This window comes from Bactrocera neohumeralis, unplaced genomic scaffold, assembly GCF_024586455.1.
Source record: "Bactrocera neohumeralis isolate Rockhampton unplaced genomic scaffold, APGP_CSIRO_Bneo_wtdbg2-racon-allhic-juicebox.fasta_v2 ctg2413, whole genome shotgun sequence".
Taxonomy (NCBI): Eukaryota; Metazoa; Arthropoda; class Insecta; order Diptera; family Tephritidae; genus Bactrocera; species Bactrocera neohumeralis.
The window spans coordinates 4897-12717 of NW_026090140.1; the positions used below are offsets into that span (position 1 = coordinate 4897).

The 7821-nt window shown below is 38.5% G+C and overlaps 1 pseudogene; it reads left to right on the forward strand.

The window, feature by feature from the left end:
* The first annotated feature begins 1809 nt into the window (after nucleotides 1-1809).
* Nucleotides 1810-2012, forward strand: LOC126766760 (small nucleolar RNA U3; annotated as a pseudogene).
* Nucleotides 2013-7821: the final 5809 nt, after the last annotated feature.

Sequence of the window (7821 nt, forward strand, 5' to 3'; positions counted from 1 at the left end):
TCCGGATTATTTTCCATTAACGCAACCAATTTTTGGAATTGCTGCGTTGTTGTACGTTTTGTTCTAGAAGTATCGTTTTGTTAAATATAATTAAATAATTACAATTGCTCAAATAAAGATCAAAATTTACTTACGTCCTTTTCATTTCAAATAGCGAATAAAAAATACATTCGTTAAATTTTGATAGTAATGTCGAAGCGAATGCCGTTTTTTCGCCAGCGGCAATACCAAAAATTTATTTTCGCCACTCGTTCGTCATTTTCTGGCGAATTCGTTACAGATTCGCAACTTACAATTCGCCACGGCGAAACTCGCCAAAATTTTCATTCGCTTCGCAAGTGACAATACCCGCCATATTTTAATTGATTAAAGTGTGGGCACATCTGCAACACTTTGCCTGAAACATAAACATTAGACAAAATTTTGTTACGCATAACTTCTACACTCGACGTCCCAGCATCGAAGTCGAGAAGGCCTGCTTTTGTTGACATTTGCCAATCGCTTGGTTTTTTAAATGAAGCCTTCAGGTGCCGTACTTTCCAACGTATGGAATCCCACGTCGCGTCAATCCTGGTTGTAGAAAATTTGAGCTATTGGTGCCTATTAAAATTAAAATTATTGTTAAATAAATTGTTGAATAAGTGCTTACAGAAAAAATTTCACTTACCTCTACTCCTGGAGCTTCCTGCGAGAAATCCAGTATACCCTGGATTACTTTTTCGCTCCAATTTTTATTCGGCTTTTCCCGTTTTACCCTTTTTTAAATCAAACTGGTTTGCTCCATTTCTTTTCTTTGTTTACAATGTTTTTTTTTTTGTCAACAGCTGATAATTTACAAATCAGTGTTGCACATAATTCAATGGCGTTTTAGTGTTGCTTCTTTGCAAGGGCGAAGCAGGTGCATCGCTATAAATTACGTTAGTGTAAAAGCAAAAATATGCTCCCTAATTTGCAATTGCAAGGCCGCAAGACCATTTGCACAAGATTCTGATTTACCCTTATGTATAAGTTTTGCTAACCAAACGATTGTCCGTATCACCTAAAACGAAGCCGAACAGATGGTATATAGTATATATGATTATATATGTATGTACCTATTCAAGCTGTAACTTATATAAAAAATTTAGACACTTAATGAAACTTGGTAAGCACGTTTCTGGCACCAACAAAATTTCAGTATTGTTGTTAACACCACCACTTGTAGTAATCTCTGAGGAAAAATCTTTTTCTGTTTTATAGCGAAATAGTTTTTGAAGTTATACTTCTTATACGAGTTCGGAAAAGGTTGCGATAGATTCAGGTTGCGCAACCTTGCTCAATATGAATCTACGCAACCTTGTCTGCGAAGATGTTCGAGCAGCAAGCGAAGCGGTGACAATCGGCGATCGTTTCTTTCGGCACAGCTCGGCTTTTCTACCAACAACACAATGTTGCCATGCTTATGCTGTTGTTGTTTTTGTAGAACAATGTTTCAATTTTTGGTTGGTGACATATTCAATTAAAAATAAATTCTGTGGGGATTCGAACCTACGTGCTCGTCGTAACTTTTCAAGCGCTTACCACCAACACCACCATTGACACTTGTATTGCGTTGTCCTAATTATGGTTTGGTTATGCATGAAAGAAATATACAATGGATCGCCGATTGTTACCTCTTTCCCTACTGCTGCTGCGTATATGTATGTTTGTATGCTTGTGCATTATTGAATTTATGCTTCTTTTTCTTTCGTTTGTCTTTCATTTCTGCGAATTCTCAACTATTTTGCGTATATTTTGGATGAAATACTCTGCGTTGGCCGTTGAAAAATTAAGGCTATACTTTACAGGGTCATTTCTGTAGTTAGTCTTCATATACATTTTTTAGAAATCGACCCGCAATGACGAAGTATATCGTTTTATCTGACAGCGTGAGGTTTAAGAAGTTCATTTCTAAAATTGTCGTGTGGCATATTAGAAATGATGTTTCTTCGAAAATCGTTCGCTTACAACGGATAAAACGACTTCTGAGTGGTGATTTTAATGAATAAATTCCTTTTGGTTGAAATTTTTTGTTGGTGACATATTCATATGTGTACGCATATGTATGTTTGTATGCTTGTGCATTATTTGTTTCGCAATGTATGCAAATATATGTACATATAAGTATATATGAATGTATAAACATGCAAGTCAATGCGCGCAAATGTAATAAGTATATTGATAAGTGATGAAAATATGATTTCAATTTCTGAAAGCGCACATGCGTATACATACACTCATATGAGCATGTGCAGATACACAAGATAGGATAGAAGATGTATGCCTTTTAGCATCGTATAAGTTATCGCGAGGAAACGACACACCCTAATTCCCGTCGTAATAAGAGCCTACCACTCTGCACATGTCGCTAAGTCAGCACATTTTGCGTGAGAACATTGGCCAGACATCAAAGTAAACAAACACCATGCACGAGGCGCAAGGTCAGCAAAACGTCAGCAGAGGAGCCACAACGCGATGCGGGTTGGTGGCTTGAGCTAAGTTAGGAATAATTTTAAGCAGCACTTTATACTTGACAACTAAGCCGAGATGACGGCAAATAAAATAATTTTAAAATTGAACAATACATTTGAATAATTTATACTATGTATACAAATAAATATTTTTCTTACTAATAGAAATTAAATTTATCACAGCAATATACATAATATACATATACATAATTATAAAATGTGAATTTAAGTTTTCTAGTTTTCTTTCATACAAAATGATATGCATTTCTTGAAATATCACTAAGAAGTATAACTTCATCCGCGCGTGGGGACTCCACGCACCTTTTTTGTTTTTAGAAAAAGTTTTCAAAATTTGTTTTACAAATGATATCTTGTTAAAGAAAATTTCAGCCCTGTCGGATACTAGTGGAAATTATACAAAACGAAAATAACTTTATGAGTTACTTTATGCAAAAGGATGAATTCCCTGGTCGGATACCATTAAAAAATATACAAAACTAGCTGACCCGGTAAACTTCGTACCACCGTAATTTTATTATGTATGTTAACGAAAACCCCAAAGTTAATGTTTCAAAATTAGTGATTACCTCAGCTTCGCATGGAAATAATGAAATGGAGAAAATAAAACGATGTCTATACTATTGAAACGCCTTGTAATGTACAATGTTTCTAGTTTTTTCTCCTAGAGCAAAAATATATAGCGCTGACGGTTTGCCGACTCTTGAGCACGCGACGTACAACTGCCCATGCGAAAAACACTGAAATTCAAGGTTTATTCCAATGATGGCCTTGGGATTTATTAATCGTCATTGCAAATGCAAGGCGCACTGGAAACTGGACACGCTTATATTTGAAAGGAAAGTCTGTTGGCATCAGTGGTATTCTTGGAATAAGCACATCCTCGCCTTTAAACTTTCTTATGATTATAGCCGCTTCAATCAAATTGTTCATAATTTTTTAATGGCTAGTCTTGTTCCGTTGCACAATTTTGGCTGATTGAGATTTCGTAGGATAATTACTACGGAACCAACCTTGAACTATAAATTGTGAGGCGGTAATCCCGGCAAATCCAAAGAATTTAGGAATTCAGTTGGATAATTGACAACTTCATTTGGATCTGTGATAGAATCGATGGATTTAAATGAACGCACTTGTCCATCAATTTGACTCTGAGTTTTTATATTCAAATCATTTAATCCTTATTTTTCGCTGCTAAATGACTCGATCGCTCAGCAAGCATGGTTTGTAATTTACACTATATTTGGGCTTTTTGAAATTAATTCTTCCTTTGACGTTGTGAAATGACAAAAATTTGGGGAATGAAATAAGGCCAATGTTAGTGCCAGCTTTGAATTTTCCCATTGCCCATGTCTAATAATGCCTTCGAAAAGATTTCCGCCAATACGTCATGTTGTAACGCCACTCGCATATTCGTTGTTAATTTGATATTTTTTACGTATTTCCACAAAATTGATGTTTGCAAGCAAGCATTTATTTCATCAGTAGCTTTTGATCTGGGAATTACTGGAAGCGTTTGGCGAAAATCTCCAGCCAGTAGAATCATCGCGCCTCCGAAGAGTTTTTGGTTGCCACGCAAGTCTCTTAATATTCTATCGAGTGCCTCTAATGCTCGTTTGTGCGCCGTCGTACACTCATCCCAAATTATTAATCTAAAATTTTGTAGCACTTTTGCCATTGCAGATGTTTTGGTTATATTGCATGTCGGTTGATCTATTGTTTGCAAATTCAATGGTAATTTCAGTGCAGAAGGTGCAGTTCGTCCACCTTCTAATAATGTAGCAGCTATCCCAGATGATTCTACTGCCAGTACTATTTGACTTTGTGCCCGAATCGTATCTAAAATTAATGAAATTAAAAATGTTTTACCAGTTCCACCTCGTGCACCGAGGAAAAAGAATTCCCTATTGCCGTCATTTACTGATTTCATTATTGTATTGTAACCTGTTTTTTGTTGCAGATTTAAAAGTGGAATTTTATTTTGTACGGATTGATTTGAAGCATTTCTATCGTAATGCCGTTCTCGTTCAAATTCACGATTGAGTGCATCGCGCATAGGGCGATTAGGTGCAGGCATTTCTAATTCGTGCAACATCTTACCGGATATCATCACGCACAAATCCTCTAAAGTTATTAATACCTTATTGTGTATTTCCTTGCAAATTGCAAAATCGGGATTTGCCGCTGTTACACCTATTTGATGCAAAATGTCTTCAGCCATATTGTCTTTGTATTTGTTCCACAAGTTTTGTGGACTCGATGGAAAGCATGCTGAAATTATGATAGCAAACAGTGATCGAATCTGATGAGAAGTAGATGAAAAACAGCATCAGCGAGTGTATGATTCCAATGAATATCATCCTCCAGTAAATGTAAACGTTGACAGGCTTCTCGATATGTTGTGCACAATTCACCATTGATGGTTTGTAGAAATTTAAGTGAAGTTGGTCCACGAACATTAACTAATAACAAACGCAGGTAAAAACATTCGTCATTTCTCGGATGAACTGTGTAAGTGCGCCCTAAAGCATCGGTTGAGTATGCGTACCCCGGTACAGGCTGGAAAATCAACAACCGACCAGATATTCACCATGCGCCAAATCTTGGAAAAGGTCCGTGAAAGGAGAATCGACACACACCACCTCTTCGTCGATTTCAAAGCTGCTTCCGACAGCACGAAAAGGAGCTACCTTTATGCCGCGATGTCTGAATTTGGTATCCCCGCAAAACTAATACGGCTGTGTAAGCTGACGTTGAGCAACACCAAAAGCTCCGTCAGAATCGGGAAGGACCTCTCCGAGCCGTTCGATACCAAACGAGGTTTCAGACAAGGCTATTCCCTATCGTGCGACTTCTTCAACCTGCTTCTGGAGAAAATAGTTCGAGCTGCAGAACTAAATAGAGAAGGTACCATCTTCTATAAGAGTGTACAGCTGCTGGCGTATGCCGATGATATTGATATCATCGGCCTTAACACCCGCGCCGTTAGTTCTGCTTTCTCCAGACTGGACAAGGAAGCAAAACAAATGGGTCTGGCAGTGAACGAGGGCAAGACGAAATATCTCCTGTCATCAAACAAACAGTCGTCGCACTCGCGACTTGGCACTCACGTCACTGTTGACAGTTATAACTTCGAAGTTGTAGATAATTTCGTCTATTTTGGAACCAGCGTAAACACCACCAACAATGTCAGCCTAGAAATCCAACGCAGAATAACTCTTGCCAACAGGTGCTTCTTCGGACTGAGTAGGCAATTGAGAAGCAAAGTACTCTCTCGACAAACAAAAACCTAACTCTATAAGTCACTCATAATTCCCGTCCTGCTATATGGTGCAGAGTCTTGGACGATGTCAACAACGGATGAGTCGACGATGCGAGTTTTCGAGAGAAAAGTTCTGCGAAAGATTTATGGTCCTTTGCGAGTTAGCCACGGCGAATACCGCATTCGATGGAACGATGAGCTGTACGAGATATACGACGACATCGACATAGTTCAGCGAATTAAAAGACAGCGGCTACTCTGGCTAGGTCATGTTGTCCGGATGGACGAAAACACTCTAGCTCTGAAAGTATTCGACGCAGTACCCGCCCTGGGAAGCAGAGAAGAGGAAGACCTCCACTCCGTTGGAAGGACTAAGTGGAGAAGGACCTGGCTTCGCTTGGAATATCTAATTGGCGCCACGTAGCGAAAAGAAGAAACGACTGGCGCGCTGTTGTTAACTCGGCTATAATCGCGTAAGCGGTGTCTACGCCAATTAAGAAGAAGAAGGTACAGGCTGTCTTTGTTTCCTATGTTGAAACTTTTTGGATGATGCATTCCATGTAAAATATTTTGGCATTTCCGAGTAAAACAATGTTTTTGCAAATGGATCACTTGCGCATGTCTCGAAGAAACTTGTGAGCGTTGTCGCTGGTGGTCTCTCAGCTCTTTGCGCTGCGTTTTCTGTTGTGAAATAAACTCCTTGTTCATTTTCCAGGTGAACAGCTAAATGGACTACGGTGGGATGATGTTCGTGTATAGAAAAGGAAAAGAGTCTCCAAACCGCTTCATTGCTACTAATATATCTTCCCATCTGATATTGTGAAACTTCATTGTTATTAGAAGCTGCAATACCAAATACAGCCATGTCGTTTCCTTTGGTGACGTACTTGCAAACATATTTTATCGACTTCACCGAATTGCAGTACTCAACATTGCAATGCGCTTTAAAGGTTTTTGGAGAGCAGCGGTGAATAAGGAAAAACCCATCTCTTGTTAACTACCACATCCTTATTTTTTACTTGCAACGTTATTGTCCTGCCGTTATTTTCTACAGAGCTGCGGCAATCATTGCCTGTAATTGTATCAGCCGACAAAGCACGCGGATAACGTTTCGAGCATTTGTTGTCGATCATACACAGTGATTCATGATTGCGTTCGCCACACGGTCCATGAATCATGTTCTTCTTTACTACTTCATACAATTGTGGATCTACTTCGGAATCAGGAATTTCTGCACAAATGATTAAGTCCATTTCATCTGGTCTTATTTTTTCGACCATCCGCAGGAGAATATGCGCATGAGGTAGTCCTCTCTTCTGCCATTCTACAGAGTACATCCAACATCGTACGTCTCCGAAGACATGACATTTTACAATGAAGTCCATGAGCGCTTTGAGTTTCTGCTTGAACACTCTTGATGTTATGTCGTGTCGATCGCTGGATGACTGACCGTGTAATAACTGATTTGTTATTTCGATCCATTTTGGGTTGCATGTGAAAGTAATAAATAAATCTGGTCGACCGTATTGGCGCACGTAGATCATAGCATCTTGCGCGTATTCGTCCATGTGTCTCGGGTTTCCTATATACGTTGCTGGTAAAATCGTAAGTCGACCGATATTATTTCCATTTCCATCTCTGTTTATGGCGTCGCGCAAATGAATGTATTCTTCTGTACGTAATTTTGTTTGGTTTTAATGTCGGACTTTCCGTTTCAACTTTAACATATATACATATCAACAGCAAACTTATGAAATAATCGGCGGCACTTCAAAATGTTGTTATCCTCATTCAGACGAATCATGAAACGGTATCCATAAAAATTCATTGAGCTGATCTTTTTATTTGTTTCTTGACTTGTAACAAAATAATTTACTTTCCTTAGGAAACCTTATTTTTACTGTCAATAGAGGGTTATTTCTGCCATGATAACATGAGGGATTTTTTTTAGTAAACTTGCATGTATTTGTTATTTGTTATTGCGTTGATACATACCAGTCGCTGGATTAATCATCTTTATTAAAAAATGATATCCATCCTCTCCTCTGCAAA